Genomic DNA, 27,613 nt, shown 5'->3' on the forward strand with positions numbered 1-27,613 from the left:
CTTTAATTTAACTAAATTTAATGAAACAATTAAAGAATACAATGCAATCGCAATATCTAAGATGCACCTCAAATTATGCGGCAAGAAGAAACAATTTAAAAGACATCACGTGCATTTGCTCCGATGAAAATACGTCATCATACGTAATATGATACGTAGGACACTAGCGCCACCACAGACAAGAATTCCCCAGGACGCCAAGCTTCCAATTCTCCTCGCATTATGTACCGAAAAGGAATGTAATCTGCACGTCCAATCCCCTGCAATCACACAGTCTTGAACCCATCATTCTCCAACAACTTTTGTTTCTCTCCTTGCCTCCTTTCTAACCTAAGATTCCAGCTTCCAAGATACAACACCCAAGATACCCAGAGCACATCTCGAAACGGTGTGCCGTACAAACGTCTCAATTTGTACAGATCGCGAAAAAGAAGAAGAGGAGGGACAAAGAAGAATAAGACGAGGCAGAATTCGTTCCCTTTAACGGCTGTATCGCAACTATACGGTTGTACATGCGTAGGTACAGTGCGCGATGATCTCGACGGTGGATCGTGAATCGACAGGCTCGTTTCTCGCGGCTGTTCCTACCCGTGAATTATTGCCAATTACAAACGCGCGGACCCTTTCTATCGGGGCGCTGCCGAAATTTATAGTCGATGATAAAGGTATCTGGCCGCGGTCGTGCCGCTGTAAAGCCGGCTTAACAAGCACCACCCGTTGCCCTCCAACACGCGAGCCAATAAATCGGCCGGCAGTCTTCCTCTACTCTCATCGAATCACTTTCTTCGCCCCCTTTTTTCCGCGACGTTCGCCCCCACTCTAACCAAACCTAACCTCACAAATAGAAGCATGTTTGCACGAGTGTACGTGAACGTCGCTCCTGGCGGTCCAGCCGACTTATAATTGCTTCATGATACTTATTTATCGAGGTTATTAATAAACAAACGATAGCTACACCGGACGCCTCGTCTCGTAAATATCGTAATTAATGCTCGCGATAATTTTCGAGCTGCACCGCCATTAATTTTCAAACCACTCTCGGTACGCCCCCCACTCTTTCATTCTTCTACTCTTTTACGACGGTGTTCGAATTATATCCCCGGTATGTTCTCTTTCGTATTTTTCCTTTTTAATTTTCGGATTTTTGTTTTCTTGATTTAGCGTCGTATTTTTGTATAATATCGACGAGGACTCGAGTACAGCTGCGTGATCTAATTAGCATGGGAGCTTCGTAAGGTTGACACGTGAACGAAATTTGGGGAAGACCTAACCTTCTTTTGAGCTGAATTTTACTCGAGAGAAGGTAAAAATTAATGTCAAAATTTGGAAGATAATGATACGACAATCAAATTTAGGAAATACAGATTGAAAATTCTACTAAACACAAATAAATATCCAACTTCTATAATCCCACGTAATTCATAGTTGTTCCGCTAACAGGAAAGAAAAATTGATTTACCGAGGATAAATTTATTTTTCTATTATATCCCATAAACGTAACGTATCTATCCATCGACAAGTTTATTTTAAACGTTAACGTTTGAGAGTTGGCGGTTTTAATATCGGTTAAAATCGAACGTGGTTGTGTCTCGACCATTCTGAAAATAGAAAACGAGTACTAAAACAGGCGAGGAGTGATTTATGCTCCTTTATCGCAACAGTTTTGGGGCACGAAGGTGTTAGGGGTACCAGAAATATCGCGGCATAATGCGGTGTGCGTGCGACAAGATTGAAAATCGAGCTGCACGAGGATAATAACGTATGTTGGCCACGGGAACGAACACGATGGAACTGTGCCAACCAACACGGTACTTTAGCGTTCATATTGCACGCGTTGAACGATGGCATCGATCGACAACGTAGCAGATATATTTAGAATTTTTCTTGCAGGATCCTATGTTTTGTGTTTGAAAGATTCGAGATAAATTTCCGTGTCTGCAAGATTTTTGTGTTAATAATTTACTTAATAACGCGTTTCCCTCTTGAGTATTAGAATTGTTTCAGAATCCTAGATATCTTGATCATATATTTGTTTATAAATTAATCTATTAAGCGGCACATTTTCATAAGTTATTTCCTCTAAATGCAGAAAAGATGAAAAATACAATATCATTATCAATATAATTGAAGTGAACCTATTTGTGAGAAGCGGTTACACAGAAATAGAAATATTCGTCTCGCGGAAAGAAAGTGCAGGATAAATACAAAATTATAATTATTGATACAGCAGAGTAATCATAAAACAGAATGGTCGATAATTTCTTCGAACTATCGCTTTTCGGCCGCGGTTGTAATTTACGAGAATCTCAATTCACTGGCTTTTTACAACAGCCGTATTTAAAGGGTTAAAGGCCAAATAAATTATCATCGAGAAATATGACGAAGCAATGTAAGATTTTCGATCCTCATCTTTCGTTCAATTTTCAAACTGCTGGCATTTTCAATTCGTAAAACTCTCAAATCCTGAACTTGCGTCTGCTTCAAAGTCTCCGGAGACCTTCGATGCTCTTTCACGATCCTGTCCAACTTTCAATTCTCCTTCTTCAAACAGCTTGCGAATTTTATGCATTCGTCTCCTACAGCGCTGTACATTCCAACTTCCTTCTATTTCCCGAAAACTTTCGAACAGCCTTACGAAACAGAAAGATATCCACACGAGCTCATTCTTTTAACCAAGTTCCGAGAAGTTTCTTTTCCGTGGTTATTTACGATTCACGATGTAACCGGCGTCTAAATATTATGGTAAAAACTGCAATGAAATTCCAGTCGAAATTCCAGCTAGTATTATCAGAAACGTTCTATGATATTTAAATGAATTTATTGCCAGCAGATTGCGACATAGGGCACAGATGTACTCGTATGTATTGGAATCTGAGTTACATGGAATTTTCATTATGGTTCCGCGAAACAGGCGGAGAACGTTTCTCGTGGCGAATATTGGACTCGTGAGATTTATCGTTCTCGTGACAAGGACCTACCGCAACGCGCTACACGTTCCACTGGACCTGTCACGTTGTGGTTTAGCGTGCTGGCGAAGTCGTGTAAAGATCGAACGAGGGACTTCCTGTTGATCCGCGGGGAAGTTCCTTGAACCGGAGTTTTACTGTTGCAAACGCCACGTTTTCTTACGTTTAACAAGCTACGATATTCACGAAATTTTAGTCGATTAATAATTTGAAATCTCGTGAATCTTTGCATCTTCTGGTGTGAGTTTAATCGAATTAATGGCAGTAAAGATTTTTAGTCGATTATTATTCGAGTCTATAAAATAGATTTTCCTCGTTCACATTTGTTTGTTTATAGTAATTAGATGCAAAAAAAATTAGCGATAATGGAATTTGAGGTTCTGTACAAACGTTTATCATGTCCGAATAATTAAATGCATAGAAATGTTTGCAACGTCATTAGAAACTATCACGTACAATATTCAATGTTGTTTAAAAAATGTTGCTGTATTTATGTATGAGCATTGTTACTTCGACTACTTTTTCACAAGTTCTATGCATAAGCAGAAGAATAAATTATAAGTAAATACATTTGAATTGATTTTACCTCTTCAATAGAATTTTGATGAAACAATTCTTCTATAAATAAAACTTCAATTTTGAGTATTGTATGAAATTACTTTGATAAAATATCCGGATACGCGTTAAACAGAATTTTTTCTTTCTCTTAATTTAACTAGTCTATCGAGCTGCACTCGTTACAAAAAACGAATATAATAGGAAACTTGTATCGTTATCGTTCGCTTATGTCAGATGTTTCTACGAGTTATATCAGACGTAGGACTATTCCAGATTGATCTGAGTGACATTCATACGACAAATATTAATTATATTATCATATGAATTTTAAAACAATTGAGGATTCAATTTTATTTGGAAATCCCCAGTTAGAAATCTTATCATCCTTTGCTCGACGAAAAATTTCAGAGCATTCAAATTCATAGAATTATTTTTGAGAAAAATTTTATCATGATCTTTCAATGTTCTAACACATTTAGAACAATAATATGCAAATTACAGTAATAGTAAAATATATTTCCTTTGCTAATACAAATTCCAGTCAATTACTTCATTGGTCACCAATTTACGAACTGTCACGAGCAAATCAACAAGAGAATCGTAATTCTATCGAAAATTTTTATTTTTGTTAATACCGAGCTAAGAGAACTTTTGAGAAAATTAAATAAAAAAGAAAAAAAAATAAACCTCCACCGTGACAATGTGCCTTGGCACATTGCCGTGACCAGGATTCGAACCTGGGTTACTACGGCCACAACGTAGGGTCCTAACCACTAGACGATCACGGCTATTGGAGTATTATGTCTGGAACATTCTGGAAGGTCGATGATAACTACCAGCAATGACCAAGTTGATCCATCAACCGTGAAGATCTTTCTACTCTGATACAATTGTGATTAATTCATTCATCTATAATTCAAACTGGCTGTAATTATATTAATCAAATTATATGCATATATATGTACGTACATTTATGATTTATGAATTCTAGAGACACAATGAGATTATTATGAAAGGAACGTAATACCGTTTTCACGTTAAGACTAACATTTATTATCGTCCAATATTTATGCGATCCCTTACGATCCGAATATTATTAATACATTTTTCATTAACCGGTATCATAATGCAACATTTGCAATTATTATTTTTGTATTAAGAACAAATTTGTACACAGCATTTTATAATCATAAATTCCGCAAAATGTGAATCGAATTTAAGAATTAACCTCTTACATATTTCTTTGATTTATTGGGTTGGCAACTAAGTGATTGCGGGTTTTTTCATTAGGTGGTAATGACAAAATCCGCAATCACTTAGTTGCCAACCCAATATATTACCTGTATCAACAGACTAAAGAATTTCTTACATTACGCTAATGTTATAATTATTTTGTAAGCAACTGCAACGGTATCGATTGATAAAACTTTATAAAATGTTGAAAATATCGTTTGGAAATTAATGCAATGTAAAATTACTGTAATATAGCGAGTAGCTTATTAATCTCTTATCTGCACGCACTCGACTAGATAGAGTGCAGAGACGATAATCGTTAGATAACGAGAACGCAGTTCATTTGTACGAATATTAGCAGCCCTTCACAGAATTTTTCGGATTATTTATTATCCAAAATAATAGTATAACATAAGCGCAACGTGAAAAATTCTTTATTTTGTGTTAATACAGGCAATGTACACTAAACAAATATATCAGAACTAATATTTCTTAATTCTTAAATTTGATTCACATTTGTGGAATTTATGATTATAAAATGCTGTGTACAAAAATAACCAATGGTAAATATTGTGCAAGTAAACAGCCGCCTGGAACAGGTCAAGTTTCCCTTGGTTAATTAGAACCTCGCTGCCATTACGTGAATTATAATGAATTAATTGACGAACAAGTAATTAAGTTCTTATGCAAATGCTAACATTGAGAAGGATCTTGAATCCACCAAATTGTCATTTGCTGATCAATAACGTTGATACTGGAATAAGATAAATGTTGTGATAAACGAAGTTTCCAATTATGGAGATTCTAGTGTTAATAAATTAGGATATAATAGCATAATAGCTATTGCCATATCGTTTATTCGATATTCAAATTAATAAACATTTATTAATTTGCTCGTTATTCTTTATTATATATCACTGGTTCTCTTTCATAACATTTCTTGTCATTCTTGTTTATTAGATTCTTCCCTTCTTAATTTTAAACATTTCTTTTAGCAAATAGAAGAGTTTGCAATTTTATTTCTCTTCTTTGCAAAGTTGCAGAATTCCTGAGTTATCAAAATCCTCTTTTCCTTGAATTTATGAACATTTTTCAAAGATTCCCGAGCTCTTCCCAAATTGCCAAACTGCTTTTCTACAAATTTTCTAGTCTCATATAAATTTTCAATTTCTTTCATTTAAAAGATGCCGATTCTCTTCGTTCATAAAATTTCCAAGCATCGAAATCTCAATACCCTCTCATTAAACTTAACAAAGACGTATTTTATTAAAAATTCAATAAAAAGATCGTATTCTTTACACGAGATCTTGTAGCGTAGACATTTTTCTTCGTCACCGTGTATATTATTAGCTACAGAATTACAAAACAGGAACCAACCACTACACGCACGTGCGACCAACACTTTGTTTAACCTGTTAATTGGTAAAAGGTAGAAACCCTTCCGCGGGATCAACGTGTCTTCCTGTCGAAAACGCGATGCGGAAACCCGGTCACGTTTCCTTGCCACGTGGACGGAAAAGATAAAGAGCGTCATAACGGAAAATCTGATGCCACGGAAACACCCCGGAAACGCGTGTAACAAGCAAATCCCAGTTAGCTTCTGACACGCTAATACCACGTGTGATCCTCAGAAGATCAGATTGTCATCCCCGAAACACTGTTTCTCTGTTCCCATTACCACCAGTTCTACGCTTCTGACAGTTTAAATCGATTTCTAGATGGTATGGCAACATTCATTATACTTTCTCAATGTAACTTTGAAATTTAACAAATATTTCGAAATGAGAAAAATTGTAAAATTATTTACGCGATAGGCCATCTTCCTTTTTTTTTTCACTTTTTCGTTGATGAAAATAATACAAGACACAAGTTTTCATTAATTCCAGTGTGCTAGTGTTAATAGTATAGCGACTATTATAATATGAAAAAATAACATCGTTGCATAATAATTCAAGATTACAACGACAATTTCAAGAAAATTTCATATCGATAGTATCCACTTCGTTTGATTTATTGAAGTCTTCGTTTGCATTTACTATCGTTTGATGTTAAATAATATCGTAAAATATATTCAACGTATTTTCGTAGCGCTATGATGCACTAAATGGTAATAAAAAATAGTCTTCAAAGATATAGATAAGACAAATTACTTGAACAAAAGTTAATCAATGCAGAATTGCAAATAATTTTGGAATAAAGAGAGAAATTTTTGGAATTAAAGACAAAAATTATTTTCAGCCAGCCGATGATAGTTTTGTTTTAATCTGTCAATGAAAATCCCATTGCGCAAGTATGTATATAATTGGATCGTATTTAAGCGTGAAAATACATGCCGGTCGGTCGTTAGCGAAGCACTGATACGTGAGCAACGCGATAAGCGTGTTTTTCCAGTGCATTTCGCGGCAGATAGAGGAAAGGCACGCAGAAGAGGTGACGGCCGCTCGTTAGATCGCGTTAACCTTCACCTTCTGAACATTGCGCTGCGAGCGATACCGATCTTAAGTTCGCGGCGTGGCGTTTCGTCGCCGCATTTACAGGGAACGTCGCACGTTAGATACGCCGATTAGGCAGAAAACAAATTGGTTGGTAATGCAGGTACAACGATGCTTCAGTGCATCGTTTTCTTGTGGTTTATTCATTACGTTATTGTTATAATTTCGTTGTGCGGTTGGTCGTAAACAGTTGGTCGTAAAAAACGAATAGAAAAGAAGAGGAAATTATTATTACAGGTTGAAGAGTATGGATATACAACAGCGTGTAAGAAATAAAATATCGTAAATAACGGTGTTTTCTTCGAAATAATGATGAACTTTTTTAAAGTTAAATAAGATTTTCGATGCGTTACAAATTTTTCTAAGACCTTAAGAAAATTCTTTTTCATTGTTTTAAAAATAGCCTGGGGAATTAGAAGCTGCGTGTTGTCCAGAATTATCGTAGAAATCGATTGGTGTACGAATTTGTTTTATCCAAATTGTTATAGAACTTGGTAACGTTTAATCAGAAATATCTTCTCTTTCAGTCTGTTTAGTGGAAGAATATTTCACAGAAGAGCGTTAAATATTTATTAAATATTTATATCTAGTCTGCTTTGATACTACTGCTTTGGATATATCGTACTGCGTATCAGGATATTAATGGATTTGCAAATGTACTTCGATCATGTGGTCAATGAGTAGTGGAGTATTGGAATATTCGCCATGCCAGGTACACAGAGATATTTCATTCAACGTAATCAAATATATATTTGTAAACACGCACACAGGAATTGGATACATTTCGCTGTTTTAATATTTGCAATTATTAAACCTTGAAATATTCGAAGAAGCAACGATTTAAGGCGTTACACGCAGCTAAAATCGGAGCTATATACATGCTGGAAATACTTTAATTAAGCATTTACTTCGCACTTCGAAGATACCATATCAAATCGATCGAGTGTTTACAATATCAGGCATTTGAAATATACGCGCAATTAAAACACAGGTACGAACCTGCGTTATCGATGTATCGGCATTTAAATAGGCTCCGTCGCCATTCTGAAAATCCTCCAATATAAAGATGTAAAATATATTAGCCAAGATATCCGGCTGTCAATTACCTATCAGAATTTCAGATACCGCGATATAGACCACGCACTCGTATAGTTGTATCCCTGTAAAATTCGAGACGCCTCAATTTGATAACGCTATCGAACTTAAAGCATTTCGCTTCGTTCTAGCCAACACCAATATCAACAGCGATTAACAACATTAAAAACAACAAGACGATGTTAAATTCAATCGATTTCTTCTGACTTTGAAATATCGATCCGCCGAGATCTTATATCTTTTCGAGATACTAGATAGCGGCACACCATCTACCGACTATTTATTCATCCGAGACGATGCTTGAGACGTTAATAGCGCTGAGTACAAGGACAAGGTACCGTAGTCAGAGGTGTGCGGCTGTTTGAGATCGCTGAGGCTCGCGAAAGCTTCCCTCGGGTTGCCTTGCACCGGCCACCTGTTAAAAAGCTTATCGAAATCGTAGGAAAAACGCGTGACGTTTTCAAGACATCCTCTACATCTCCTGTTGCAGGACACAAAATTCATGGAATATCAGCGACGTACAAGCGAAGCGGAGACCCAAGGGAATGGGCTGAATGTGGGAAGTTATGAAACCGAGTGTTTCGTATAAATAGACGACAGGCTTGGGCATATTCTACTTGAAAAAGTAACGATTTGAAGCAATGAAATATATCGACTAATTTGTTATTCTTATTTTGAAAACAACAGAGAAAAAGATTCACTTCGTGCTTGGGTATGTTCTATTTGAAAAAGTAACGATTTGAGGCAATTAAATATATCGACTAATTTGTTATTTTGAAAACAACAGAGAAAAAGATTCACTTTGTGCTTGGGTATGTTCTATTTGAAAAAGTAACGATTTGAGGCAATTAAATATATCGACTAATTTGTTATTTTGAAAACAACAGAGAAAAAGATTCACTTTGTGCTTGGGTATATTCTATTTGAAAAAGTAACGATTTGAAGCAATAAAATATATCGACTAATTTGTCATTCTTATTTTGGAAACAACAGAGAAAAAGATTCACTTTGTGCTTGGGTATATTCCATATGAAAAAGTAACGATTTGAAGCAATGAAATATATCGACTAATTTGTCATTCTTATTTTGAAAACAACAGAGAAAAAGATTCACTTTGTGCTTGGGTATATTCTATTTGAAAAAGTAACGATTTGAAGCAACGAAATATATCAACTAATTTGTCATTTTGAAAACAACAGAGAAAAAGATTCACTTTGTGCTTGGGTATGTTCTATTTGAAAAAGGACGATTTGAAGCAATAAAATATATCGACTAATTTGTCATTCTTATTTTGGAAACAACAGAGAAAAAGATTCACTTTGTGCTTGGGTATGTTCTATTTGAAAAAGTAACGATTTGAGGCAATGAAATATATCGACTAATTTGTTATTCTTATTTTGGAAGCAACGGAGAAAAAGATTCACTTTGTGTGGAAATGTAAATAGATGGTTTTCAAGTAATACCTGATCAGAGCGAATCAAATCAGTCGAATAAAACGTATAACAAGTAATAGGATTACCTGTTATTTTATTTGAACGAACTGACTTCTATTTGACCAGAGCAAATACTGAAATTTACAGTCCATGAATTTTTATAAGCCGAGCACTGAAATAAAATTCTAGACGCCTGCTGGCGAGGTGTGCAATATATTGTTGGAATTCTGTAGAATAGATCTTAAAGAGTTGAATAGGTCCTGGCTAGCTAGCGCCAATGCCAGGTACTTAAGATTGTGGGCGTGTGCCCATAGCACTTGCACTTTTAGGTTCGATACAGACGAGTGGTTGGCGGCAAATTACCGCAGCGGCAGCGGGTTGGAAGAACAAGAAGAAGAAGAAAAAAAAGAAACGCCGTCCGAAGCGAAATCTTTCCAGCTACAAACAATACCTGGCATCGGTGCCAGCTAGCCAAGCTCTATTCAGCTCTTTAAGAAGATCCATTCATTGATGGACGTTCATTGACGAGCGAAATTATCCATTCGAGTGGTGAGAATAAGGAACACGTATGGGATTCTTCAAATTACTATGCTGGATAAATACATATATTATACAGTGATAATATCTTGCAATATTATAATGCCTTTACTATATAATACTATTTCGCTATTTTTTAATCTTTTCGCTATAAAATGCTAGACACTTCCGGGATTATTTTACGAACTTTGGGAAGATATTCAATTTAGAAGATTATTAGGCGCGAGCTTTGCATTGAAAAGTATTTTTCTCACTAAATGTTCTCGCGTGATCGATTCGTAAAGCACGACGCATCAGGCATATTTAGAAAATAAATAATCGAGTATCATTAGGATAGTATCAAGCAGGAAAATAAAATACCAAGTACGAAAATGACGATAAGGATTCAAGGATAATCAATTTAATGATCGAGATAACGTTTCGACGAGGAGATATTCCTAATCCCACTATATACCATTCCTGTCAAATATACAAGTTCTTAATTCTCTAATTTATACATTGGTCGTTCTATTTTCAAAGAATTTGCAGGATTTAATGGTGAAAGTTCACGTATAATAAATTTCTCGCAATTTCTGGCCACAGTTACGTATATCTCATTGCAACGTCTCTAATAACGTTCCACTAAATTTCACAATCGCTGTTCCTCTATCCGATTTATTATCCCTGTCCGTTTATGCGAACAGTTCCATTTACGCGTGAGTATCGTGAGATTGCGCGATATCGGCGTGAATATCGCCATTTCACGGATACGCAGCAATTTAATCGACCAGCAATCCAGCAATCCACCGATACTGCAGATCTACGTAACAAGCTCGTGATGCGATATATTAATCGCACGATCGATCATGTCTGCTCCTCCGCGAGTTAGGCTACCACCGATCAATGGGAAATCGTTAAACGTATTTATGGATTTTCCACGGGAACGATATTTCTGGGACACGATAACCTGACGTTATAACGTAATTAAAGCTTCACGTTCGTCGCGTCGAATCGCATCTATTTGATACACGCGGTATTCGTGCGTGAGACGCGCATCAGAAAGTTTAATTGGCCAATTCGAGCTTGGTTACGTTCAGGCGCTTAGATCCTTTATTTATCCGAACGTTTCACGGTTATATTCCGCGACACTCTTTTTAAAATGTTGTCTTCTCTGGTATACTGGGTGTTTCAGAATTTCTACTCGATAGTGTAGATTAAGCATGTTATTAACGAGCAAGATTTTGTATGTGTAATGATTGATAGAAGTATCCTTATATTACATTTTTACGAATGTATTTCGTGCGTTGCACGACACTTTTTGAAATTTCGTTAGCGCTGTAAAGAGACACGGCTGTCATGATTATATCGGTAAAATTTGCAACCAATCCGAAAATGTATATAGAAGTCACAAGACATTGCAAACATACACTTAGCGAAAAATTAGCATAAACACTGTAACTACTGTATCAATAGGACGATAGTTTTAAACATATTATACAATCAGAACCGAAGATCGACTCACTAAATGTAGTGGTTTATTCATATAGCAAATAATCGATTGCTCCAACTCTGGTGATATTTGCCAAGTATATGCTTCTAGTAAATATTTTGTAAGTTCTATACACATTTCCAGATCTGTTTCTAATTTTACCAGCATAATCACGACAGCTGTGTCTCTTTACAGCGCTAACGAGACGCTTGAAAATGTTCTGCATAATATATAAATAAAGCGCTTTTACGACTAAGTAGCTACTGTAGCTTCATCAGACAAGAATTCTTTCCCTCATTATCTTGTACCATCTTCTACTTAATTAACCCACAATTGAAAATGTATAGCGATACAAGTAGCTCCAATACTCAAATTATATTTATACAGAAAGAAAGGTATAGATATCGTATTAGAAAATTGCATGGTTTATCATTGCAGATATATGAAATTATAGTACGTTTGGAAAAGTGATTGTGTTTGATCTTGAACTAGTTTCTGTAACTTTGCAACAAATTATCGCAGCAGCTTTATCGATTCTGGAACATCCTACACGCTCTCTCGCTGCCTGAGAACCGACATACAAATGAAAAACACCAACCATTTACCCGCAAGATACATAGTTAGCTCGGCAAATTTTTCAATTCTTTAACATTCTATACATATTGTAGCTTTCCGTCTGAGAACCACCGACCACAAAATATATATATTTACTGCAAACAGTTCCTTAACTTCCAAAACATCTTACAGACACTGCCGCTTTCTATTTGAAAACCACCGACCATTTACTCACAAAATATACAATTAGCGCAATAATTCCTTAAATTCCGAATTATCTAACTCAAATCTTTGTGGCTTGAAGGCTGCCGCCTTCTGTTTGAAGACCACCGTATAAATAAAAAACCTCGACCATTCGCAATTTACAAGCTCGCCAGGTACGTAGTTGGCACAGCAACTCGTTGATTTCGGTTCTGAAACGTCTTATACACACCGTTGCTCTCCGTTTGAAAATCACCGTATACATCTAAGTGGAAAACAGCAACCAGTTGCATTCGCATTAAAGCAATTTTACAATTTCCAGCCACTCGCCAGCCGCTCGACTAATTTTATCCTTGCGAAGTCTCGAATATCTCAATTTCTCATGAGTTCGTATTTTCATAAGTTTAATATCAGCGCGAAGACACGTCTCACAGTTGACGATTCGGTGTCGAGATATCGAGTTTCACTCTTGGCATAACGTAATAAAATGATAAAGTATGGCACTTGCTGTCTCTCGATATCCTCCAACGTTCTACCCTTTCGGCGTTGCAGTAAATTCAACCTCTAATTGGTCGGCCAGGTGACAGCAGGATCGCGGATTAGCTCTTTGAATGAGCTCGGATATCCTTGTATCGGTTGTCCTCGCTGCTTGAATAAATTAGCGACTTAAAAACGACGCAGATATCTGGTCTCGATATATCAGAGCCTCGATGCTTCAAGGCACAATGGATGCAAACGTGTCTGCCGAGATGTCGATATTCGACGATTGGCCTTTTACGTACAGCGTGGCCCGCTATATTTTGTACAATTTGTATATTCTGTTATTACTCGAAGGTTGTACTTTGCTTTTTATTTATTTTCCATAATCCTTGCCTTCCGGGATACGACGAATTTCCAGCTAGATTTCTCTTTGGCTGCGGCTCATGGTTTACCTTTCCAACCAACAAGCTTAACATATCTCGTACTTAACACGAAGCCTGTACGTTTTGCAAGACTGAAATAGCAATATGAAATACGCATATAAGTAAACTGCGGATATTCATAGAATTTCATATTTTTATACATATGTGGAGGAATAAAAGAATGGAATTTAGAATTTACTCACGTCGATAGCTGCTGTTTTATTGATAGCTCTGATAATACAATTATTGATAACTCCAATTGTAGATTGAATTATGTCTGCTGTTTACACATTCTTCACAGTTCACAGTTTACAAATTCTTACCCTATCCATTTTTCAATACCATGTTGTTATTTAAACAGACCGTACGTTTTTCTGTATTAACGCGTATTAAAATCAAGGACATTACAGGGAATTGTATAGAAAAGAAAAGTATACAAATTACAATGCAATACGGTGTCTTAATGTAACGTTGAATATACAATAAAATATCGTAAACATGAAAAACTAAACTACAAGAGAGGACAAAGAAAGGTTAATAGCGTTAGAGCTACGTTAAAAATAGGAAAATGTAAACAGGATTATTAAAGGTTGGCCATTATACGAGGTATAAAGCTGTTGAATTATGTACTCCTTAATAACTGTGAGATACTCAAAGTTAAAAATAAAGTTTCAATCTCTAGATGGGATTTTTTTTTTTTTATTTATGAAAGAGAGCCGCCGTTTTCCCGGACCCTCTCTATGTTAGAAGGTACAAATTAGACTGTTCCCCTTTCACAACCCCTTTCTTTCGGTCTTGTGCGACGACAAGGAGCACAGCCTCCGAAAATATCCACGCGTTGCAATATGAAACCAGAAGTAACCAGCCGCAGGAACCTTCCATCTGGCGTTATTTTATAAACGCGTGTATGTACATTTTTTCTTGCATTCTCGAATATCCTTGTTCTTGATATATAATGTATCGTTATAAATAAATCGAAAAATGAATACGTAGATACTTTGTAGGTATTACAATACAAAAATAAAAGTATAGTAAAATTTCCTTGATCTTAATGAAGAGTAATTTCGTAACGAAATTAGAATTAATCAAATTAATTCTCAGTCCACTTTCATGAATTAAGTTTTCATTTTCTTCAGTGACCAATTGGCAATGGCAATGGCAATGGCAATTGGTATTTAATTATCTGTTCCATAACAAAACATGCTCTTCGTATTCCATAATAAAATATTCCATGAAATAGATAAGAAAGTACTGGTCAAACCAAATCCCAATCACTCCAAACCCAACATTTCCTAGATACGTGCCATTTGTACTATTAATAACGTTGTTTATAACACTTCGTAGGTATAACCATTTGTAACATTAACCCTATTATTCATAGTCGTCCGGCAAGCATTATCATCTGTGGTACGAAGCCTATTATTCACAGTCGCTTCATCGATATTATCGTGCGCGATATTAACACTATTATTTATACTGTCCTCGTGCACCGAGTACGATCACCTCTGAAGTCTTCTTTATACGCTTCCACTATGATCATTTTTCTTGTCCGCCTCCTCTTCCATTTGTCATGTCTATCTAACGTCTGACCAAAAAATCGGAAAATCTCGATATAAAATTGCAGCGTAGGTATATCCACGTTCCTCCTCCTGCCGAAACAGAATTCTACGCGATAACAGCGAATTATTTCTCACGAGTGACAGCTGTTCATTTAAAAAGGGGGTAACATTCAATTCATCACGCGATATCGACTATACGATTGAATAAATAATTAATCGGATGAAATAGCGCCGCTGGACGAGCATTACGATCGCCGTATGAATTATCGGCGAATCGCACGATACCTTCTATTACGCGACGCGATCTCGCGGCTAGCTACGTGGAATATGATAATGATACACGAGGCGTCGTAAATCCGCTCGATCGCCGAAGGCTGACCATCTATTTCTAAGCCTTTATTAGCCCTCTCATCTTTTTCGATGCGCGACGCCACGCCTGTAAGCTACTCGCGACACACACACACAGGCGTACGTACGTCCGACCACGTTTTAACGATCTCTCGAGGGACTGAACGGCATCTAGCCGAGGGTACTACTATACACTTTGAAAAAGTTTAACGAGTTTGATTATGGCCAATTGCTGAGAATCAATGAACTTGTTGGTCTTCGGAAGAAATGGATTTTTCTGACGTTCGTTGTGAACGACGAGAGAAAAAGTGGCATTGCCCAGGTGGAAATTGAATTTGATTAGCTTTACCATCGAGCCTGTCCAACTCTTCTTTTTCAAATATGCTCGTGTCCGAGTTACTTCAACGCCATGGAAAGATGAACTTACGGACGACGTGAGTTATCGCTTTAGCAACGAATTATACTTGTTCGGCGGAGATTGGTGTTCCAATGAAACGGGATTTTAATAGAATACAATTCAAGGTATAGTGGATTCATCGGATTGGCTATGGTAGCGATCTGGTTGAATTATTCTTTTCGAGATGCGCTAGTTTTCCAGTCACTTCAATGGGGGTAGAAAAATGAATTTACCGGTGATGAGTTGGAGCTTCCGAGGGATGAATTATTTTTTCTGGGAGAAATTTGTTTTCCCAATCAAACGGAATTTAATAGATAGAGTATAGTGGGTTCATCGAGTTAGGAATCGAATCGGATTAGCTTTAGCGGCGATTTATTAGATTGCCCGAAAAGTTTACGAAAGAAAGACGCTTTTCAGGCAATCTAATAGTTGCGTTGCTCTTTTTCAAATATTCTAATTTTCAAGAGCAAACTTATTGGCGACCAGTCAAGTTACTTTTTCCGGAAGATTTTCGTCGGAAATGGGATTTAATGCAGTGGGAAATGTAATGGATTCGTCAAATTTGAAGTAGAATTGCATTAGCTTTGGTGATGAATTATTCCTTTTGGGAGACGCTAATTTTCAAGTTGCTGAATTGGATTAGCTTTGGTAATGAGTTACTCTTTTTCAGATATGCTACTTTTCAAGTTACTCGTTTGAGCGTAATAGAGAAGTCAGTTTATTGGGTGAGAAATGAATTACTGTTTGACCAATTGGTCTTCCAGTTGATAGAATGTAGCAGAAAATACGTTTTTATAAAAGATATTTGACGATTTAGAAATAAAGAATGATTCACATTAAAGTGACTAGAGAGTAAGCAACATCTGTTTGCCTTTTGCAATTACAGAGAACGACATGGGAACTTCAAAACGGTGAAGTTTAAGCTTTTTTTCATTGAAATTATGGAATCTTTTAGAATAACATGAAACATAAACGAGGAAGGTACGAGGAAACTACAGATGCTTCTCACATGTGCAACGCCCAATGCGCAATATTAAACCAACTGTTACGTTCGATGCAAAGGGCTTTTCTTAAAATGTTCGAAGGAAGAACTTCGAACGAATTGAAAGAAGTAACGATCAAAACGAAAAATAAAAGAAACAAGAAAATAATATATCAAAAGAAAAACAAATATCCCATAAAAAATGGAAGAAGCTTTAGACATCGAGAAACAGAGAAAGGAGATGACTAGATTGACTTTATGTAACACGTATCTCTTATGGTGTCTTCTTCTAAATAATATCAATCAAACTTGTAAGATTATCAATATACCGGGTGGGACGATAATCTTATATAATTGTACGTGAAAAAATAAGAAGAAAATTTCACGCGACATTTTTTCATCTCAGGTTTTGTCTTCGAGAAGATCGACTTGCAAGATTTGACAAGTACATTTAAATTTGGTTAATTCGGAACCGCGCAAGAGCAAACAATCGATAGAGATTTAAACTACACTAAAAAATAAGTCGAAAATGTAGAACGAGATTTTTTCATAAGATGTTTCGTTTTCGAGAAAAATAAATTTGAAAATGTATGGCGTACACATCAGACACCAGTTCGTCTTCGCTGAAACACGTCCAACGCATTATTTTCTCGAAAACGAGGCCTTCAACGAAAACACTGTATTGTACGCTTTTGACTTATTCCCTTCTCTTATATGATAACTTCCTGCTGATTGTTTACTCATATCTAGCTGGTACTTTTTCACATCAAACTATACTAAACAAATCTTCAAACTCGATTTTCAAAAAAAAAAAAAAAAAAAAAACGACGCGTCGTATGTAAAAATATTATTCCCTATTTCCGACTTATTTTTTAGAATCACCCCTTGTACCACGATTACCACCCCACCCTGCCAATATTTATTACCAAACCGCATTATAGTCGAAAACCATGGAATATTGACAATATGTATTATATGACAACCTCCTGCTGATTGTTTACTCATATCCAGCTGGTACTTTTTCACATCAAATTATACTAAACAAATCTTCGAACTCGATTTTCCAAAAAAAAACGACGCGTCGTATGTAAAAATATTATTCCCTATTTCAAACTTATTTTTCACGTAGAATCACCCCTTGTACCACGATTACCGATATTTACTAACAAAGCACATTATCGTCGAAAACCATAGAATATTGACAATATCATTTTGAGAACACCCTAACGCTGATCAAGCTTGTGATCCGAAAACCGATCAAAGCACTTTCTAACAAAAGAAAATAAAAAGAAAGAAAGAAAGAAAAGGGAGGAGAGGAAAGTAGATGGAAGAAGGAGTATAAATGGACGTTTACAGGAATTCTCGAAAATGAGATGTATATAGCCGTGGTTAGCAAAGGGGTTAAGGCCTAATCATAGATCGCGACTGAAGGCGAGTATCCAACCGTTATAACGAGTACCTCTTTTCTACGGTCGAATAGGAGGAGGGCCGGGTACCAGGCGAAGAAAGATCGAGGCTTCTGCAAATTTATTCGATTGCCGGCCACGACTAACTTCCACCATACCCGCATGCGGCCTCCTAACCCCCTATGGCGTTTATTTATCTCGAGTGCACCAGGCCTATCGTCCAATTTGCGCTCGCGAGCACACACGCGAGCACCGAGAATTTTCGCTCGTTACCGCCGCTACTATATCACGCCAGATATACTAATCTTTCGTCGGCCGACCCTACGTTGGTCAGTTCCTGGTATTCTCGTCTGCTTTTATATGTACATATATACTTTGTTGTGGTCTTTTTTCTGCCAGGTTTATATGGTGTTTTAGGGACGAGGAGCAGATGAAAGCATTTGGAGATCGCTGGTCGAGACGTTCACTGCCATGGTGGTCATCAGTGACGCATATTTTACTCGATTTCTTAGAATGATCAAAATAAGATCGATTTTATAAACCAATAAACTTTCTTCATAATGCGATCATGACTTACAGGGGATTCTCAAGCCGTAAATTCTACAAATTATAGGACTTTGAGGATATGTGAAGAATATATCGTAGTATCGTGGACGAGGGGCCTGGGGGGTGGTCGTGCGAATTATAAACAAGCGGTTGCTGAGCATGTGCGTGGTGGGGCTGAGACAAAAGATACGAGGCTAAGACAAAAGACAAGGGGTTGCTAAGGGACATAAACGAATTAACAGCAGTGTTAGTTGAGAAGCCAAAGACTGCGAATTGCGTTATCGAGATAGTGTTGCCAGCGTTGTCGAGAGACAGTCGAATCCGTGATGACGAGAGTTGCGAATTAATTATCTAGTTGTGTTAATTATAATACGTTACTGTGATTAGTGCACGTTAAACAACCATCGTTTCCTGTTTAATCCATTCATTGTAAATAAACCAATCATAGTAGTCTAAGATACTACAATATGCAGGGTGGTTGGTAACCGGTGGTACAAGCGGAAAGGGGGGTGATTCTACGCGAAAAAAGAAGTCGAAAATATAGAATAAAAATTTTTCGTTCGAGGCTTTGTTTTCGAGAAAATCGACTTTGAATTTGCGTGCGGTACGTTATAACGGATCTCACTGTAGATCGAAAAATTAAAAAAAAAAATTTTATTCTATATTTTCAACTTCTTTTTTCGCGTAGAATCACCCCCTTTCCGCTTGTACCACCAGTTACCAACCACCCTATAGATAGATGTTTATTGCAATTACAGTTGCCAGGGTATGAACGCACCATGAAAGACACGTTCCATGGAATGTACTTGGTTTATAATATCGTTTAGGCATTCGACCATTCACGCCATACTCATATCGCACTCAGATCTGCATTTTACATAGTGTCATTGGTCTTGTTTTTTCTTATCTGCCTCCTCGCCTCACCTCTTGGTATTAACATTCATTAACATCCACATAGAATTACAGAGTATAACGAGAAATTTGAAAAAGGTACAAATAAACGAGCCAGGGAACGCAAATATCGTGCAATTTCTTTTCTGCTTAAATTCACCCCAAGAGGGGTGAAAGTGGACTCTGAAATTTCCAATTTTGCGCCATAACTCACGGTCTGTAAGAGATAGAAAAAAAGTTCTCAGTCGCAAGTTGCTGCTTCCATCATCGGGGCTGTCTTTTGGTAAAAAATTGATCACTTTTATGGCGAGATATTACGCAAAATTGAAAAGAAGCAGATTTTCAAGAAATTACACAGTACACGTATGTCCTGAAAGTTTGACGAATCTTCTCTTCGACGATCTTCTCTTGTTAGACGACATTCTCGGAAAAAGTGAACTATTGCAATACGACGTAACATTTTGCAAAACTTAAATCCTATGGTATCGCGCATTTCGGGGCAAAATATAGAAAATTATTGTGTTACACAGTTAGTTACTCAGATGCTGGATCGACTACGCTACCCTCCGTCTGACCCTGCAGGTCATCTCCACGGCGACTAATTTTAACATTGTCCCGCGATCTATTTGCGAATCTCTAGCACCCAATCCTATTATTCACACCACACCACCACCATTATGTTGCTCACCCTAAGTTCGATTTTCAACGACACTTGACACTGTTTTCAGTGCCCAACCCTAAAACGTGTCTAACTGGTCGCACTCGTAAATCTCTAACAATACTGCAGCATCCACTACGACCAAAATCGTCAGTCCAATCTATGTATCGCTGATTGAGCGAAAACCTCGCTGATGAATCGCAAAGCTCAACCGAATTTAAGGCGTCGACCCTTACAGTCAGAATGTAATCCTGACAATTTGTGTTAGTTCTTAAATTACAAAAAATACAAAAATAATTCCAAAAGTACAAAAAATAATTCCAGTCCTCCGTGTTTGAATGTCCCATTATCTGTAACCTTCTTCAATTCGCTTATCAATTGTCATTACACCAATTGTCAATACAAAAGCGTGACTGTGCTTCTAAAGTCTGAGACTTTAGTATATCGAATAAATAGATCTTCAAGGATTAAGTAAATCCATCTGGAACTAGTAAAAAAAAAAAAAAAAAAAAAATGTAGGCAGGAAAGCAAATAGAATCATTGAAACATCGCGATATCTGGCTACTTCAATTTTGCAGATTCATGAAACGATTGTTCTCGACTCGTGCTCGCGAAGTAAGAGAGACTTCCGATAGAAGCGACAATCAGACACGGCCAATTGTTTCTTCGTTTCAGGAAACACTCGTGCACGGGTGGTGGTGATCTATGGGGTCAAGGGTCGTCAACCTCCAGAAAGTACGTACGCGTCGTTGGATGATAGAGTGACAGTCATTATGTTAAATGGCAATCAGAATAATGCCGTCATCAGCGTTCGTACTAGGCAATAACTATAATACTGTCATTGCGGACACTCCCGCGTAATCTTGGCTTTTCATTGGCCACTACCGGGTAGCGCTGCCAAAATTGTATCGCTTTTCCAAGATGCTAACACGCGCGTATTCTTCTTCTATTTTCATCCTCTTCAGCTCGATCGTAATCTCAAAAGATACAACGAGCGAGCGTTTTCCATCGAATGAATCTTACAGCGAATATTTCTTCAAATTATGGAATTGTTATTCGCGCGAAGCAACTGTCGCGAGTAATGAAATGACTCGAGTAACTCTTTCAAGTATCAAGTAATTTAATTACGAACGTAGATCCGACAGATACGAAATTCTTTCAAGGATGACTAACGAATGTTCTACACGTAGTTACATTTTGTACACGCGTTAGAATTTCTTGGAATAATAAAAAAACGATAATAAATGGACTTACTCCTTATACATTTGTTCCTGAAGAATCATATTCTATTTGACGTTGCCTCTCGTCTGATGGATATTACTTTGCAAGTACGTAAATCAATCAGCGTTGAAGACACCTGTTGCTGCTGCTGCATACATAATAACAACTATGATTTCCTATTCTAGGAATAAATTATTACCTGCTCAGCGATCTTTCTGCGAATAAATAACCAATGCTCTTACATCTATCGCGAATTAAACGGAATGGATTAAGATTTTCTTAATTTCACAAATTAAAGTAATAAAAAACAAATGGAAAACAAACCGTCCATTCAATTTTACATAGACAAATCCATACCAAGTACAAGCTCATTCTTAGGTCAATCGAATTTTCATCCGACCAACCATGGAATTTAATAAAATTAATTAACATCTGCTTACTTTATCCGCCAACGATATCAGCAAATCTGATCAACGCGCAATTTACATAATTACGTTAATATCCTGGTACAGCATCGTACATTTCACGACTGGGTATCAGTTTGCGTTCCACATTTTTATATAAACATTGTACCTTCCTTTAATCGATTCTACGGTCGAGAGAATATCTGTAGCTTTTAATTACAACTTCCTAATTGGATTCGATGATCGTTAACGTTAGCCTAACACGAAATTCGCGGCTCCAATCAAATTCACCTCACGTATTCGTCTTCCACGTTGCAATTATCGTTGTCGATGATCTACGGCCAGTTAGCCATAGAAAACGGCTGGTAGATAACTGTATCTGCGGATATTTTGCGCGCATCAAAATTACTGTTACTCGTTCGTCATTCAACGATCGATTCCAAACGCGTGCATCGGCCATCGACGATCGTTTCGTATTCGTCACCACGAACGACAATTAACCGCTGCGATTAACCCTGTTTGGCAACTGCAACAAGACCTGCTGCAGCAGGTCGACCGTGGTCGTTCATTTTCTAGTTCTCATGGGAACGTCACATTATTCTTTGGTCAGCGTAGTTTCTTTAAAACTCCTTTGCGTCCGTCGTTTCAATATTTTCAGATCGATCGATAAGCTTCGTTACGATGATCGAGACGTTTACCGATAGGCAACTTCGTGTTTGTCGCTTTTCCGGAACGTAGGGAGTTGGAAAATAAATTTTGAAAATTTACTACCGCCACTTTAGCAATTTACATTTATCGAAATCTTTTCGTTTCACGTTTAGGAAGCTGAAAAGTTGGGCAACTTTAGAAGCTTCATTTTGGAATGGTAATTTATATTCGTAGACGCGGAAGCTTCTTAGGAGAGAAATTTCGAGAGCCGGGAATTTTGGAAGCTTGAGAAGTTTGGCATTGAAAATTGAACAAATTATATCTTCGCATAACTTTTATGTTCTCTTTTTAATTCAAAGATTCTAAAGGTTTGATATTTGAAAGTATCTCGATACGCAAATGTTGATATGTTTCCGTCTAAAAATGTCGAAAATTAAGGATCCGAAATATCTTAGAAACGTGGTGCGAACAATTCGATGGCTAACACTAATATCAAGATCGAGGAATTTAGAATGTTAGAAACCTTGGAAATTTAGCGAGTCGAATAAACATCTGAATTTATGAAACTTTCGAAATTTTATTGAAGGAGAAACTGAGCGAATAAAATTATTTAAACATGCTGAAAAACAACAACGTAGAAGTAAACTCGGAGATAGCGAAGTTTCTCGCTTCCTTAATTCCTTTCGTAGCTATCTAAACAATTTTACATTACATCGGGACATATTTTTATTCGAAACATATTCGCCAAGAATTTTCATAACGTTCTACGTTTAAACGTGACAAGATTTGGTATAAACGAATAAAATAGTATTTATAACGATGCTCGGTATGTTGTATGTTACTTCATACTATAACAACTTCCTACTAACAGAAGATTTTATGAATATCAGATGCTGTTATAGCTCTCGTAACTAACCTAACCCGAGTTCTGCTGCGTAAGCCTGGCTAATGAATCCAACTATGTTACAAACTGCCGACAGAATATGCAAATTCATCTTAAAATAGGCAGAACAAAAAGTGCAGTTCGTTATGTCTAGCACGGCTGTTATAAGCTTATCTCGGCTTATTACGCTTATTACGAATGGCAAAATGAAATGAAAAAGAATTTTTTAATCAAACATTTTTATATCTGCCGACAAACTGTTGCTCGTTAACGAAACGAATGTTCAATCCATTAGAAAAAGAGAAGCTTAATCGTTTTCGCGATCTAAATCAAAAAGTGACAAATCAAAATTAAATCGCGAAAGATCGTGACCGACAATGGACGCTGTTCAACATCATTCATCTTGTTTCAAAGTTTCGAAAAACGATAACAGCACGTAATAAATTACTCTGTTAACTCGATCCAAGTCAGTTCTCATAGCGTTTCGCTTGCAGCGTACGATAAGAATAAAAATTTCCCAAGAGGAATGCGAACTGTTTTTAAATACCAGAAGCATATGAGATTTATCAGAATAACGGAATTTCAAATATCCAATCTTTGGACTTTTTCTAATATAAAATTTAGTATTGCACGAGGAGGTAATCGGTGATCAATTATGGTAGAAACCACTAGTAAAATCTTCATCGAGAGAAAAATCCAGCTATTTATTTTTTCCCAATGAAACGTATTAATGTAAACAAAGATCGAATCATTAAGATTTAATTGGTACCACGTGTGGAAATTCGCCAGCGGCAGATATAAATTAAACGCCATATTTCCAAGCTGAATTCTACTTGAATTTAGCCGAATGTAATCTAACATTTTGTTAATTAAATATCCCTGTGTTTCAATTGTTTCTAGCAATAAATTTAACGTATTCTTACAACTTAAGAAAATAATCACAATTGTAAGGTAGACAGAAATTCGCCAGAAAACAAAATTTGAAATTTGCAATAGTCTAATACCCAACTGTTTGCTCATAAAATCTTCGTTGTCTTCCTAAAATCCATCCATCGCTTGTAATTGCTCTGACGAAACGTTAAGGAGCTACACACGGTCAAAGTCCGCCGTAAGAAACCGCAAGTACTAGAAACCAACTATCAGAAGTCACGGAAGATCGATCGAATTAATTGCGTGGTCGACTGTCAATTAACTAATTCTATTAGCGTGCGTCAAAGCGATATTTACGATGATTAATTGTAGACATAGACGATAGTACCGTTAATCGCGCGCATCGGCCACCAACGGTCGTTAAAGGCCCGTTCACAATCGCGTAGTTTCGCCGTGAAAGGAACGGCTCCGTGACGTGATACGCGCTTCGTAATTTCTATAGCAAGTATACGTAATACATCGCGGCACAGCTGCTTCCGGATGCGATCGGTCTCGCTGCCGGAAGTGCCGCCGCGTACATTTTTACGAGCGCAATTTATGCACGTGCGCGGCAATTTATACGCGGCTCGTATTGCGCACGCGCACTCGCCGATTCGCGTTTTACGCGGCGATCAAGGGCGAGATTTTCCCGGGGAAACGCTTTATCGAAATGTTTAATAATAGGGAAAATGAAAAGATGATGGGATAAAGTAGGGAGCGGATAATGTTTATAATAACAGGCATGTAAATTTTAAGGCGGAAATTATGAGCAAAAAACATTACGAAAATGTATGTAAGATATATGTAGCGATAAAACGGAGAATTTCCTCGGAAGGAAATAAATAATATCGTAATATAATTTAAGGGTAGGTAGAATATTTAACAAGGGAGAAACAGGGAGATAATAATAAAATAGGAAGTGGATAATGTTTGTAATAGCGAGGATGTAAAGTTTTAGATGGGAATTACGAAGAAAATATTACGAAAATATATGTGATATATATGTAGCGATAAAACGGAGAATTTCCTCGGAAGGAAATAAATAATATCGTAATATAATTTAAGGGTAGGTAGAATATTTAAAAAGGAGGAAAATAAAGAGATAATAATAAAACAGAACGTGGATAATATTTATAATAATGAGAATGTACTAGTTTTAGGTGGAAATTAAACAAGGAACGTTATGGAAATATTATAACGACAAAATAAAAAATATTCTCTGTAGGAAATACGTGATGTTGTAATATGTGTAACATAGGGAATGCTATGTTTCATAAGGATGTGTTTAATAAGGACAGAAATAGGGAGATGATATAATAAAACAGAAAGTGGATAATGTTTGTAATAGCGAGGATGTAAAGTTTTAGATGGGAATTACGAAGAAAATATTACGAAAATATATGTGATATATATGTAGCGATAAAACGGAGAATTTCCTCGGAAGGAAATAAATAATATCGTAATATAATTTAAGGGTAGGTAGAATATTTAAAAAGGAGGAAAATAAAGAGATAATAATAAAACAGAACGTGGATAATATTTATAATAATGAGAATGTACTAGTTTTAGGTGGAAATTAAACAAGGAACGTTATGGAAATATTATAACGACAAAATAAAAAATATTCTCTGTAGGAAATACGTGATGTTGTAATATGTGTAACATAGGAAATGCTATGTTTCATAAGGATATGTTTAATAAGGAAAGAAGTAGGGAAATGATAATAAAATATGAAGTAAATAATATTTATAATAAGTACAGTGTGATCATATAGTCAGAGAATAAAGGAGACACATTAGAGAAAAATAATAAGAGAGAAAGAAATATTTCAAAACTGGATGGTATTCTAATTTAGTGGCACATGAGTCAACAAAAGATTCGAATCGGGAGAGACTCACATTTTTGTGCCTTGGAGTGTCAACGTTGTTTTGGTTTGCTAGGTTCAAAGGTAAACAAACTCCGGACAAAACATTATCGCCGTTATTTGTAATCGTCAATCGGAGTTACATTTAGACTTTTTGTACAATAATAACACCGGTTGATACAAATAGACGAACGTGCTCTTTAGGACGTTCATTATACCGAGTTATACAGTTGAATGGGCGTAAAGTTGAACAGTAGCATTGAGCGAGCGATGATAACGACTATTTAAAGTGATTTTAATATACATTGACTATTACAATTTTATCACTTTAATAAAATAAATTTATCTCTTTAATAAACCAACACGTATAATAATCTACCTAACTAATATTAGATAGAGAGTGCGCGTTTCCTTTCTTTTTAGGTTTGTATTGTTTTAAAGTAGCGAATAGGATACATAAGAAAAAGAAAACAAGATATTATAGGTAAACCATAAATGGAAAATAATGAAGAAAAATAGCGAGGACAACGCTCCCTTCGCGAAACCTCCCTTCTTTCGTTCGAAGAGCAACCCTGCGCGATTAATCATCGTTGAAAATAAGCTACCGTATGTACCGATGTACTTAACCACCGTGAAAACGGGGAAAAATTCCAACTGATCACAGATAGCTTGATAAATTGCTTCACGGAAAACAATTCGATAATCTATTTCATGGTATTGTATTTAAATTCTATTCGTAATGTAAAGGGGGCAACACAATGCTTGAAATACGACATTGTTACATATCGATTGTTCGTTCGTTTATTATTAATCCTTCGGCATATTCTTTAAATTATTTTGTCGTTAGAGTGAATTAATTTGCTTTCAATTTTCTATCGATGATCATAGATTAACCATCGAATACTTCTTCCTAACACGCATGGTTGTACATTATCATCATTCTTTCTGTTCAAAGCCAATAATCAAACACACTGATTACATTTCTCTTCAATTTAGATCTTTCGCAATCCTTAAAATCAGTAGGCATCGAAACCATTGTATCAGTCTATAGTATCATTAAACGCTGTAATCGACGACCATAGTGCTATTTTTATACAGCTTCGTTGCTTTCTAATCTCTGAAACAATCATACGCCAATCTTAACCGTCGAAGCAATCCAAACCACGTGGATTATATGGCTTCTCAATTTAATTCCTTTCTAATCTACTAACCAACCATTAACATCAATCGTTCTTACACCTCAAACCATACGATCAACCATCATGAAGCTATTTCTATTTAGTTTCACTTCCTTTCAAAATTTCATACGATTAAGTAATTGACCGTCATATAAATCATCCACCAAATCATTCTTCTCCAAAGAGGAAAGTAAACTAATTCGCGAACATCAATTCTGAATTGATTGAAAATCAATTACTACAATTTTTCCAATCTACCATACGATCATACACCATCGT

At 36.5% G+C, this 27,613-nt stretch overlaps 1 protein-coding gene and 1 non-coding gene across 3 annotated transcripts in view; both read right to left on the reverse strand.

Moving 5' to 3' along the window:
* LOC126870035 (conserved oligomeric Golgi complex subunit 1) overlaps positions 1 to 27,613 on the reverse strand; it is a 257,074-nt gene that overhangs the window by 73,604 nt on the left and 155,857 nt on the right. The window lies entirely within an intron of this gene.
* On the reverse strand, positions 4,241 to 4,312 carry Trnah-gug (transfer RNA histidin (anticodon GUG)). The gene has a single exon. It is a non-coding gene; the product is annotated as a tRNA-His (tRNA).

This window comes from Bombus huntii, chromosome 10 (assembly GCF_024542735.1).
Source record: "Bombus huntii isolate Logan2020A chromosome 10, iyBomHunt1.1, whole genome shotgun sequence".
Classification (NCBI taxonomy): Eukaryota; Metazoa; Arthropoda; class Insecta; order Hymenoptera; family Apidae; genus Bombus; species Bombus huntii.